The sequence below is a fragment of the Triturus cristatus genome, chromosome 9 (genome assembly GCF_964204655.1).
Source record: "Triturus cristatus chromosome 9, aTriCri1.1, whole genome shotgun sequence".
NCBI lineage: Eukaryota > Metazoa > Chordata > Amphibia > Caudata > Salamandridae > Triturus > Triturus cristatus.
This window is the reverse complement of record NC_140592.1, coordinates 195,820,089-195,834,046: the sequence shown is the minus strand read 5'-3', so window position 1 is coordinate 195,834,046 and position 13,958 is coordinate 195,820,089.

Here is a 13,958-nt window from a genome sequence, read left to right as displayed (position 1 = left end):
AATTGTGAATTATTTACCCTGTTGGTGTTAGGTTTAAATCACATATGAATTCATTTCAGTGCTGATAACAAATTGCTTTCCCATTAACTGTGGAAATCGACTCCTGATCTGACTATTCGATCTATGAATGTTTGCTCTGCTTGGAAAAATTCCTTTTACTTCAGCGGTTACCAAGACTCCATCTATGAACTAGTCTGTCCTGAACAAGGGCACTACCTGTGAAGTATCTCCATTCAACAGTCAGAATCTCACTCCTCCTAGTGTGCTTTATCTTCTGGCACATGTGTTCCCTCTAAAGCTACTGCATTTAATTGTGTATACAAAACAGTGATGGATGGAATGCTTGAATTAATCCTTGCCACTGATAATCACTCAGACTGCATCCCAATTCTTCGTTATTTTGCACACCATGCCACCTCGGTTTGGATCCAGTTATATGTAAATCAGTCTTGACCCTGCTCCAATAGGAACAGTCCAGCCTGAACTCCCAATCCAGGTCCTCCTTGAACTAGAACACAGGCAGCCCAGGACTGGCTCTGCCCTTGTTTTGGGCTCATTAGCTGGGTACAGCTTGGTTTTAGTAGCACAGTATGCGTGGACCCCATGTCTGTGCATACCCATCGTATTCAGGGTGACCCAATAGGTATACAAAACAGTGATGGATGGAATGCTTGAATAAATCTCATCCACTGATAACTACTTGGTACCACATTGGTTAGACTTATTGCAAGCAGCCTCCCATCACCTTTTGTGTGTTTACTATTTTCAAATGGCCATGATTACATTCCACTTCCTCCTTCCATGCACAACTCCTTGTATAACTTCACCTTTTACTCCTTCTAATCTATCTTCTACTAAAGGCTCATTGCTTATCTCCCACCTTCTCATTCAAATCTTTACGTTCCATGCTGAATATTTCCAGCCCCATCCCTCACCTTTCCTTCCTCCAACCCCCGCCCAGCCTACTACAACTATAGCTGCCAACTTCAAACTATCATTTTCTGACCTATTCATCCTTATCAATTCTAAATCTATATCCAAAATCAATATCAAACTGCTGCTACTGTATATGTGGTCTTGTTAATCACAGACCAATGTTACTGTTGTCACTGGCTCCTTGATGGAGGGACAATTATACTCCCATGTTACATAGTAATTGCTCTTCTATCAATGCACCTCTGAACATATGTTCTCTTGACAAAATGAATCCAACGAGCTACAGATCATGAAACGTTTTGAAAAAGCTGGTTGAAAGAGCAGACCTAAAGACTATTTTCAACCTCATCACCACCAAGATTAGTTTCCTTTCTTGATGGGTACATGTTGTGCATTCTGACTATGGAATGAATGAATGGTTACTGAGAGCGTGTCCCGGTGGTAGACAGAATGGTTTGTAGGGAGAATGACAGTTAGTCATTGAAAAGGTGTGTTTTTAACTGTTTGTAGAATGATTTTTGTATGTGATGCATTTGAGGGGGTGAGGAAGATTGTTTCAGTGCTTAGTTGCCAGGTCTGAGCAGGCATATCAGCCCCACCTTTTCCTTTTTGTGGCAGGGATGGCTAACAGATGTGCTGAGTGAGAGTGAAGGGCTCTTTGTGGGCGGTAGCAGAATAGTCTATTTTGGCGGTAGTAGGGATTGGTTTTGTAGAAAGCTGATTGAGCTATTATAAGTGCTTTAAAAACAACTATTTTCTTCACTGGTAGCCAGTAAAGTTGTTTGTGGTAATGAGTGAGGGAAGTGCATTTGAGGAGAATGAAGAGCAATCGGATTCCTAGGTATAGGACATTTGCATAGTCTAATCTGGACAAGATCAATGCCTGTACAACCATCTTCTGAGCATTCCAGGGGAGGAGTTTGCAAAACTTCCTAAGCATTCTCAGGATCCAGCATGAATTTTTGATAACTGCTGCAATTTGAAGTTTGAGTGAAAGATGGATAGCCACTAGTACATCTAGGTTTCGGGCCACTCCAGGGGGGGGCAGAACTGGGTTGCACGATTCCTCGCCAGCCTGCAAAGGGTTCTATACCGAATAGCAGGATCTCAGTTTTGATAGGATTACATTATAGGGTGTTGGACTTGAGCCAGCCCATTACCACTGTGATACTGGCAGCAAATTTGGTTTTGGCTTTGTTGTCATTCTTGTTATATGTCAACAGCAGTTGGGTGTCATCAGCGGAAGAGACTACTTGGACATAAAAGGATTCAATGAGATAGGTCAGAGGGGTCATATTTATATTAAAAAGAGTTGGGCTCAGGGCGGAGTCCTGGGGCACTCCGTACTTAATAGCTTTGCTTCTGAAAAAAAATAGAATGTAATCCCTGTGATCAAGGAAGTATTTTAGGCAGGTCAGAGCTTGTCCTTCTATCCCAATGTGGGCAAGACATTGAATCAAGATCTCATGTGAGATCATGTTGAGTGCTGCTGAGAGGTCCAAAAGAATTAATGCTGCATTATGTCCTGCAGCTAGCATGAATTTTATGGAGTCCGTGGTTTCCATAAGGGATGATTCTGTGCTGTGCAGAGGTCTGGATCCATATACCCCCAAAATAATTGAAGTGGCTATGGATGGAGGGTGACTGCTCCCAAATTATGTGTTCTTTCGGCAGCCTTTAATGCAGTTCATTAGCCATCTCTTCATCTCCATACATAGTGTGGGAATTTAAAGCAAGGCACAGGACTTTTTCTTTCCTCTCAAAGCATTACTACATTGTCTACCTCTGGTTGATTTCCCCTTACGACTCATTGTTTCACAATACCCTGTATGTTGGAATCTACAGTATTACTTGCTACTGCTGTGTAGCAGCCATGACTAAGTTTGTGTCTGATGTATACATTAATTTTAAATAAGAATCAAAATAAGACACTATCAATGAAATCATGAATGAAAATGCATACAGAAAAATGGAGATTTTTAACTGCAGCTCACTCCCAAATGCCTCATTTCTTATTCCTGCCATTTTCGTTGGGCATCCACCCCACCTAGGATATTTCACATTAGGCATAGGGTTGGTACTCCATTTGTCAGGTTGGCAGAGGATATTACGTGTGCCACACTATCAATACACTCTCAGTCAAATTTAGAGATGAATTCCAGCCCAGCGATCATCTCTGTATGTTGAAAGAAACAGCCATCATGGAGGTTCCTTTTAATATATCCAAATTTTGGTAGATGGCTGCTGTCAGTTTTGACAGCTGTTCACCAAACTTTTTTAAAGTTTCTGTTTTCTGGAAGGAACTCCCAAAGCAAGAGCTTGTATCAGAAAAACAAAAAAGCAAATGACCCATACAACCTGGGAGTTTTCTTATGTTTTCTATTCCTCGTTGTCAGGTTTTTCCTGGTTGTGATGGGCAGTAAAATAAATAAGCTGCACCATCCTCCATCTCCTAAACAGGGTGAGAAGTGTAATGTCCTTCCTCCGCCAGTCCCTACTCCATTGGGCCTTCAGTATGGCAAGCATGCATCTGCATATTCAGCTGCAGCCTGGTAATCGTCGTTTTGCTTTGCAACAAATGTGCACATTCATGGCAGTACAAAATGAAAGTCGGACCGCTAAGTGGTCAGTCTACAAAAATACCAGCTACCTTGCAACCTAACTTTTAACATACTGGCCCTGAGGTACGCAGGTTGAAAAATATCTTCACAAAATAGAGTGCCTTCAGAGAAACACTTGAAAGGCACTCTCAGCCATCTGTAAAAGTAGCTCTTGAAGTATATATTTTGCTGGGATCCCTATTAAATTGGGGAAAGTTGTCAGTTTCAAATGTTATTAAGCCTTCCTCTAGTAGAGAAAGCAATTTGATTATTAGAACCTCAAGGGAATCCAGTAAACCCACACAGCCATAGAAAACTTAAAATCAAATGTATTTCTTTGTGATAGAAGTTCCTCAGCATTTTTATATCAAGGAGCATGCACCAATAATATTGTTAAGAAAATAACAAACACCAATGGGCCACTGTAAATGCTTATTTTTCACTCCATTTCAAATTTGAAGGGTTCTTCTGTATCAATGCATAGTTTTTAAAGTATCCACTTTTGTTTGTTGTACTTGCTGACATCCAGACCAATCCACAATGCTTGCCCTGTCTGCAGTAGATTCATTAGTTAGTTATTATTTAGCAGGTGGCTCAGTCAAGCACATCAGAGCTATTAAACATAATGTAGACTCAAAAGAGACTAACTAGACTCAAATAGTAAAGCATCTGTCCACCATGTTACATAAGGGGATGGCTTGTAAACAAAGTCAGAGATGTACTAAGATTGGATTCACAAAAAGTGGTTGCAAATTGTGCATTGATTTTTTGTGACTACAATAGGATTTTGGTAACTTACCTTTGTATTATTTGGTCTGTTCTCAAACTCACCATTCGGAGTGGGCTCCAATCCAATCAACTTTGTAAATATCAATTAGGTTGTGCATAAATTTGGAGTTGATCAAATTGGATGCCATCAAGTGATGGTGACCTGCTGGGGTCAGTAAACCGCCCAGGTCTATGATCACATTTAAAGGAAACAGCGCATTAACGAAAAGGTTGACTTTTTGTGAAACGTTTGTTTGAGAGTTGTCAGTGGTCACCTGAAAAAATGTCTATTGCTGGTTGAACTTTTCCTTAAAATTCACAAAGTCCAAGGGGACCCTTCTCATTTGCGAATGGGTTACCATCTCCTTTGTGGAGTTGGTAACTTGTCAGTGGTTTGCTAAAGACTTTTGGGCCAATTATGAAACAGCTCAGAAGACTCAGACCGACGGTTGAAGCTTTCTGAGCCGCATCGTAATCGGCTCTCTGGTTTACTTTCTGACCACCTAATTAGGATATAGGTGGTCAGAAAGTAAACCGGCTGGTCATTCGATCTGGCTTCCGATGGGCTCGGAGAGCCCGTTGGCTAGTCGGAATCCGGCCAGTAATCTCAACGGAGGACCTTTCTGCCCTTGACATTACAATGCATGGTTTCCGACATGAGTTCCATGCCGGTTTATCGGACATGGAAAACATGTTGCCTTTGTAGGGGGCCCCAGCAGGACCCGCTTTGGTGCATGGCCTCTGGTTGGAGGTCGAGGGGGCACCTATGTTGCCCCCTGTTGATCCCTGCACCTTGTGGCAGGCACGTTGAGGCATGAACCACACCTCCTATTTCACTATGGGAGCATGCATTATGGCTGGTTTACGGCCCACAGTGAAATTTAGGAATGCGATCGAACAGTGTTCGGTCGCATCCTAATGAGGTGGTTGGGACTGCCACCCGGGCATCAGTCAGTCCCAGGACCGAGTTGGTGTCGGACTGGTTGAATTCAGCCCAATATCGAAATCAGGCCCAATGTGTTTGAAAACCATTGCATTGCGAATCACAATTTGGAAAGGGACATCCTGAACACACTTCTTTTCAAAAATCTTAAATGGGTCTACTGCATAGTAAAAAGACACTTAAGGCCCGATTATAAGACCACCAGACTCCCAGTGGCATGGCGGTGGCGGTTCAGCCACTGCCGCACCAGCTGACTGACCACCCCATTTCCAGTTGGCTGATCGGACAGCCCTGGGACTGCTAACGCCCCTAGGGAAATGCCATTCCCTGGTGGTGGCAAGACGGTCAGAGCCCACAATATGCTTAGCAGGACCGCCACAGTCCCACCAAGAATATTACGAGTTTCCTCTCCACCGGCGGTGTCATGGAGGTTCCTCCACCGCCGCCTTTGAACAACGCACCGCTGAAGAACTGCCATGCCACCCACCCATCAGACCATTTTAAAGTCAGAATCTGGCTGGCGGGCGGCGACGAGTCTTGACGGTGCTTGGCTCAGCAGTGGTGTACTGCCCGCTCCCGCACATGCAAAATAGTAATCAGCCCCTTAATCATTACAAAACCTGTGATTGGAATTGCAGCAACTAAATGGCTCACTACAGCAGCCTCATGATCTTGATCTGAACCTCCCTTCATGCTTGCCTGATTACAATGGGAGCATTTTAGAGAGACTGACCAAAAGAATACACATACAAATTTACTATTCCGTGCCTTTTATTAAACATGTGTGAACTATCTATCTATTGCTACTCATTTCCTACCTGTGATCACTGGAGCCAAATTATATTTAGAACAATAATATTTTGATTATATATGAAATATCCTCAGCTCACAAGTTATAAATGTAGATCCAGTACACTGTGAAAGTGATGTGCAAGACACAGGTGGGACACAAAACTACAAAAAATTGAAGCAAATAAAGTGTTCACCATTTGAAGATCCACTTCGAACAAATAAACTTCAATATTTAAAAGCAGACACAGACCAAAAAGACGAATTAATGAATAATATTTAGCAAAGTAATATGAGCCACCAATAAAAAACTGTTGAAACCGCAGTAAAGTATTTGATTAATTAAGGAACACATATATATATATAAAATTAATACAATTTAAATGCAAATCTAAACATCTTGAATGAAGGAATATTATCTTGTATAAAGCACCAGGTGATGTAGATGCAGACATTTTGGGCCTGCTACTTCATGCTCCACTGTGTCAAAATCAGGGTAGCACTCCCTGGCGTGAATTTAACGTCTCTACAGTATTTTCATCTTTCTTTAAAGGTATCTACTACAGAGCTCGTTCTGCATTCTAACATGCAGTGGTACATTGCCCTCTGTGGTGGCAATAGTCCAAGACGACTACCAGTTATGGTTGAGAACTAAATTAACAATGATTCATTACCTTCTTGCTGGATTGAGTCAAGTAATGCCATTCCAGCCAGCGTATGGAATCTTCATGGGTCCATTATTACACTTAGAGGAGCCATCCAGTGAATGTTGAATCAATACATCTTGAAACCCCAGATGCTATCATCAAACAAAGAAACATTCTAGAAAACAGATTTTTGTTGATTGTTAGAGATGCAGGAATATGCAAAAAAGGAACTCTTTTTATCTACATGGATGGCCTTTTTAAAGCAGCAGCAGCTACAAAGCAAACATGGAGTTTAAAATACCATGATAGAGATTTATTGTCCAAAATATATTATTGCTATGTAGCATGACACAAAATATAATTGTCAGGGATATCTAGTTTTTTGGTAACTAATATTGTTTTAAAACTTGTTATTTTTAATATCATTTTCATTAATATAGATCTAAGAAATATAGTTTTTCAACTAATCTCATGTGTTTTAGTTAATATATAATGTTTGGTTGATAATATTGTTATAATATCTGTTATTTATTTTAAAATATAGTTTGTCATTTTAAGGCCTTATTCCGAGTACGACTGGTGGTGGTGGTCTGACCACCATAATTTATTTAAGTTTTAGTAGAGGGTTGCTGTCTGTGTAGGGGAATAATGGTGGAAAGATAATTTAATTAAAATTAATTCAATGTAATGATAATGGCAATTAATTTAATTATTTGATTATTTAATTCTTATGAATTGTGTTAATTGTTAGATTACATTTTTGATAAATATTTTATTTCATATTTTATATTTTAATTTTATTTAAATTGTAATAATACTAATAGTATGTTATATTTTAGTAGCAGTATGTCGTCTTTGCAGGAGAATAAGGTTAAAAGATAATTATATATTAAAATATTTAAATTTAATTGTGAGCATTGTTTTATTGTAAATTTTATGTCATTGATTATTAATTATGTTAATAGTTTAATTGTTGCTTTACTTTTTTATTTTATTATTTAATTGCGGATGTACATTTTAATTTTAATATAAATATTAGTAGGTTTTATTTTAGGAACAACTTGTAGGCTTGCAGGGGAATTGGATGTGTGGCAAAGTAAATTATAATAAATGGAAATGTAATTTTAATAATTTGTTTAATCAAATATTTAATTGATTATTGATTATGCTAATTGTTTAATTGTTACATTATGTTTTTGTTCTTGTCAACTGAAATGTATATTTTAGTTTTTATTTTAATAGTTTTTTTACATTCTAATTTATATTGAAAATGTTCTTAGATTTTTGTTATTTAACAACGTGCTCACATTTTCTATGTAGTTTAATTTATTATTTTTGTTGAGTGGCGGCTGGTGCCTGTCAGCACGGTGCGGGGTTGGGGTGGGGGCGGGCGGGGCTGGAGGGGGGAAGCCAACAGATGACACAATAGGGAGAATTAAATAAATAAATAAATCCTATTCCATTGACTGTTGACATCCCCCCGCCCGCCCCACTGTGCTTACTTGCACCGACCTCCGCTGTGTTTGTTTCTGTATTAAATTGTTTTAATATATATTTTGAACCTTTGCAGTTATATATTCTTTCAAAGTCTAATGCTTTCCCTATTGTTGGCTTTACTGGATTGAGAATAGTAAATCTCACCTCTTTGAAGTCCAACACATTCCCTGCTGTTGCTTACAAATGAGAGGGAATAGTAAATCTAACTGCTCTGAAGTCTAACACTTTCCCTATTGATGTTTAGACTGGAGTGGGAATAGTAAATCTAAACCCCTTGAAGTCCAGCCTTTCCCTACTGTTGTAAGACTGGAAGGGGAATGGTAAATCTAAACCCTCCGAAATCCAATGCTTTCCCTACTGTTGCTTAGTCCGAAGTGGGAATAGTAAATTTAACCCCTCTGATGTACAACACATTTCCTACTGTTGATTAAAATGCATTTTTTACATGTATCATAGTATTTTTTTGTAATTCATTTAGATGTTATTTGTAGAGAAATGTTTTTTACCCTATTTTTAGTTATTAAAAATCCTATTAGGGTTTTGTAGACATAGAAATTTGTACTGGAATTTATTGTTTCCACCACACATGAGTGTGTGCTGTGTAGCAAAGGAATTGTATACCTTTCCAGTACAAATTATTATGCCTATACATATTTCAGAAGGATCCCACACACTGGATGTGTGCTGTGCAGTCCGACACACGTGAAATGCATGGATTTTGTGGGAAAATGAAAATATGTTCAATTTTTGATGCCTGCCTCCAAGGGCCGTTAGTTGTTGATGCAAATCCAGGCCAAGCTTTCTTAGCAAAACAAAACCTTGGGCACCTTTCTAACCAGCCTCAGTCTGTGCAGGTAACAACGGTAGCGCGGTGGGGCCAGATCAGGGGAGATTTCGAGGAACGATGCAGAGGGAAATTTAATTATTTATTTAATTTCCCCACGGCATCGTTTCCTTACCTGGCCACACCGCCCCACCGCTCCACCGCTGTTAGCTGCACGGACCACACAAACTTCATTTTACACTGAAAAGTAAACACTAATGCATCGCTGTGCGTTACTTTATATTACTGTGGGTCTTAGTAAACGTGGGCTCAAGACTTGCAATTCAATATAAGCTTAAGTTATTGTGTATTAAACCCTTTTTGCTTGTCAATTAACTTTAGACATTGACTTCACCATATGTTTAGCTAGAGAACACACTCCTGGCAGAAGTTTTGAAATGACTGTTTATGACTAGTCTTATGACTCTGTATATGTATGCTTGAATCCATTTTATCGGATTTTGGTTCAAACGTCATGCTTCGAGTGCAACGTTTTTACATTATACGTGCAAAAATACATGGTGCATGTATTAAAGAAGTGATAGGGAGAATGTTAGGCCTCTCACTTTTCAGTTTTCTGCTTTATTGCTACATTTTTTATTGTGTTTTGTATTCTTCCCACTATAATAAAAACTGAATACAACAGTTCTGACATGAAATAACCACATTTATTTTTTTGTGTTGAAATTTTTTATTAGCATTTCAGAATCATTAAACAAAAACAAGAAAACTCAAATAATAACCACATTTAAATGGACTAAAGAGCAGACAAATTTCAGATGTCTAACACGATTTACAAATAATCCTATAACATCATCCTGAATTGTCCATAGGCTCCTTAAAGTTATTACTACGTCTAGATGAAGTGAATTATAATCAGCTGTAATACTGCAAAAATAGCACTGCAGATTGATGCACTACCAACTTCCCGGGGCATGTTACAAATACACTTTAAATAAATCCCAATAAAAGTAAACTGCTTAGTTCCTAACAAAAGACAAAGGCTAAGCCCCTGACTTTAATTCTTGTCAAAAACACTAAGTAGTCGGGAAGTAGAATGTTTTCCCATAATGTATTAAAACAATTAGCATGCATCATTGTTGCCTTTCAATTAGAGTATTCTTGGTCTCGGTAATTGCCTTAGACAAGAGAAAATAATAGTTTCCAATTCTGAAACTCATTTGTAATCCGTGTAAAGAGAACATGATCAATAATGCTAATCTACTGGAACACTTGCATTCCGGGAAAGTGATGTTCTATCATGAATGACCCTCTAAATAATGACAATTTCTTTGCAAAGGCTCTCTTGATCTTGCCTCTTGATGGAAAATTAAGACCAAAGACCAAAACAGGGATCCCATTCTTGATTTCAGATGGGAATGGATCAGAAATGATACCTCACATGATTCGCTACGATTTACACATGGCGATTTTAGTGTTACAGATGTTAAATAAACACTGCATTAGAGTCCTGACATAATTTTGAAGCAGTTGATCTTAGTCTTTGAGCCCAGAAAACATTTCTTAAACAATATTTCCGAAGAAATTTATTTTTTACCATTAGCTTGCACAAAATTGCATGCACAATACATTACTGCTTGGGATTAATTCTATTATTTATATATTAAATATACATTTGTTTATGTTATTCTGCTTCAGGTAGAGTGTAGGGTTCAAGGTTTTTAAAATGTCATTGTGTTATTGCGCACGTGGTGGCCCAGTTGAAAAATTACCATGCATAGCAGTAAGAACATACAGGTGCTTATTTTGATGTCGGCGGAATCTCTTCTGCCCAACACTGACTCGGTCCTGGGTCCAACCGACACCCGGTTGGCGGCCCCGACCAACCCATTTTTGGGCGATTCCCCCTTTTCTCAATGGGAGCTAGAGTTACAGCAGTAAACTGGCTGTAACACAAGCTCCTATTGAGGAAAGGGAGTTGCAGTACATCTCTGCACTCTGTGGCAGGGGCCACAAAGCGCCTGTCACATGGTGCTGGGATCAACAGGGAGGAACCATAGGTGCCCCCTCGGCCTCCAACCGGAGGTCGTGCACCAAAGGGGACTCCGCTGGGGGCCCCCCAAACACGCTTTCAGGCATGGTTTCATTGTCTAACGGACCAGCATAAAAACCATGTCGGAAACCGTGCATCATAATCTCAAGGGCGGAAAGACCCACCATTGAGATTAATAGCCGCCCTGTCGGAAGCCAGCAGGAATAACCAGCCAGTTTACTTTCCGACTGCAACACAATCCCTTGCACACACTAAACAGTATATTTAGGCGGAGAAACAGGGCACATCTCCGCACACTCGGTCATAACGAAAGTTGTCCGCCCGCCTGCAGTATTAAATACATTAATAAAGCAATTTTTAAATAACCTTACCTTATCGGCGGCGTCCCGGGGCTTCCATCCTCCTCCAGCACATCTTCTTCTGGGAACTGTGCATGTGTGGGAGCCCGTGCATGCGCAGTTCCCAGAAGAAGATGCGCTGGCGGAGGATGGAAGTTCAGGGACGCCGCCGATAAGGTAAGGTTATTTAAAAATTGCTTTATTAATGTATTTAATACTGCGGACGGGAGGCGGGCGGGAGGCAGGCGGGAGGCGGGATAGGCGTAACGGAACTATGCGGAGAGTGCGGAGATTGGTTCCATCTCCGTGCCTCTCCGCGTAGTTCCCTTACGCACATTACGCCCACCCTTAGTAAACACTGACCTAACCACAACAGTGCTACTTCCACCAGTTCAAAGTGGAAGTTAACCCAATAACCTGCACAATGTGTTACGGTACGAAGGAGCTTATTTACAAGCGTCTGGCACCGCCGGTGCATCACTTTTTGTGACGCACCAGCAGCGCACCCTGCTGCCCTATATTTACAAGGACACAAAAAGCCACATGCCTTTTCGTGTCCTAGTAAATATGGGGCAGCAGGTTGAGTCGCAGGTCCATCACAAAATGCAACGCACCGGCGGTGCAAGGGGCTTGTAAATAAGCCCCTTGCATTCACCTCAGTGCACTTGAATAAAAAAGCTGAGATAACCATTTAAATCTTTTCACATAGAGCCCAAGTGTACATGTAATCAATGCAGTTCTAAAACAAATGAAATAAATACATCATTTTGACTGTTTTCCTTTGTGTTGTTTTACCATGATAAAGGTTTCAGTCAGGTTATAGTGCCAAGAAACCGTTGGTGAACGCGTGCTTTAGAAATTATTTTAACATAACATAACATAACATAACAGTCTAGATAAAGGAGAACTGAAATGTGCAGCCAGTGACCAATTTATTGTGTAATGTACAATTACTTAAAGGTCTTAAAATAAGAAATCACCATCCGGGGAAGGTACTTCATTAGGTGGGCCACACCTCCTACAGAAATATCAAAACTAGATCAGAGGTTTTTAATTGGGCTGAACATTATTTGCCCGCTGCTTGTGTTAATATTTTCCTGGAAGCTGTGCGCTTGCTTTCAACAGAACTGCTGGCTTGTCTAGAGATGTGCTATATCCAAGGCTCCTTCTGGAGCTCTCAGGAGGTATGTTCCTTATCTTAACTCGTCCAACCACGTAACATCTGACTCTGCCAATTAGAAACAATCTGTCAAGATTCCCCAAGAAACAATTGGTGTCCAATGTTCGTTCCAAGTTCTCAGTGGAAAGGTGAATAGGAAAAAAAAAATCTTCTTTTATTGTTACTTCATGGAACCCAGGTCAAAATCTTGCAATCTGACGTCTCTTCTTTAAGTGATGCTCTTTAGGCCCCAAAGGAATTCTAAGACTAAACAAAAACAGGAACAAATCCAAAGATCCCACAGAATTCTCATAGTCAGCAAAGACATGCTGTTCGCCTAATCTGAGTCTGGCTGTAAACCAGGCTTCTCAGGCAAGTCTAGGTGAAACATGGTAACTAGTACCTTTTTCCGAGCCCGAAATGAAACAAAATAACCAATCAATGATGTGAAATGGTGTAATTATCAAAAGGACCGATGAATAGGTTGTTTGTAAAATAGTTCCCTCCTTAACCTTTAGATTGGATAGAATGTGGACTGAATTCACAACATCGAAGATCCAGCCGGACTGACCTACTTATCAGTGGCTGGCATCTGTGAAAGCCATCACTTTGTCTGGTTCCCGAAAATAGTCTTTGTAACATCAATACATCTTAAATTGTGCTGATGTGATACTCCTCAGCTTGGGCAAAGCACAGTCATGCAATGCACATCTTCATTCAGGAATACGTTATGGGGGATTCATTGTTGGAACAGGGCCGTCAAAGATATGAAACTACTGCATTCTTGCTCATCGGTTGGAATGTTCATGTAGTGCTTCCCTGGAAATAGTGTATTTCTCTCCAAGGTAGATATCATTGTTTATGTAGCTCATTGGGGTTCCAGGGCTATGGGTGGGGAGTGTATTAGTTTTGTTTTTTTAGGATTCAGAAGATTTATTGTGGTATGCGTTTTTATTTTTTATTTTTTAAGGTTCCTCTCTAGTTATTAGATGCAAGTTATTCTGCTTCAAGGGGATTTCGGTAGGAAGAGTATTAATTTAGTTTTTTTTATTGTTTTTCATGATTTCATGTGGGTACGTTTTTAGATTGAGGGGTATTACGTTTTTATGTTAGAGTTCACTGACAGCATGTAGGAGTGGGATATTTTATTTGTATTGGCGATGGCTGAGTAGTGTTTTGGTTCTTGTTTTTTTCAGGGTTCAGTGTAGTGGATCACACTTTTGAGCATTATGTTTTAGGTTTCAGACATAAGTATTTATTTTTTTAGGGTGTGTATATCTTTTTTAGTTTTTATTTTAGAGTTTATTTTAGCAGTGGGTTATTAGTATTGTAGGGACTAGGGATGTAGGGGTGTTTTTTGCACTCAGGGTTGTGAATTAAGTTTTGGGTTAGTGCATTGTAGGGTTCATGGCTGGTATGGGGTGGGTATTTGTGTTTTGGGGTG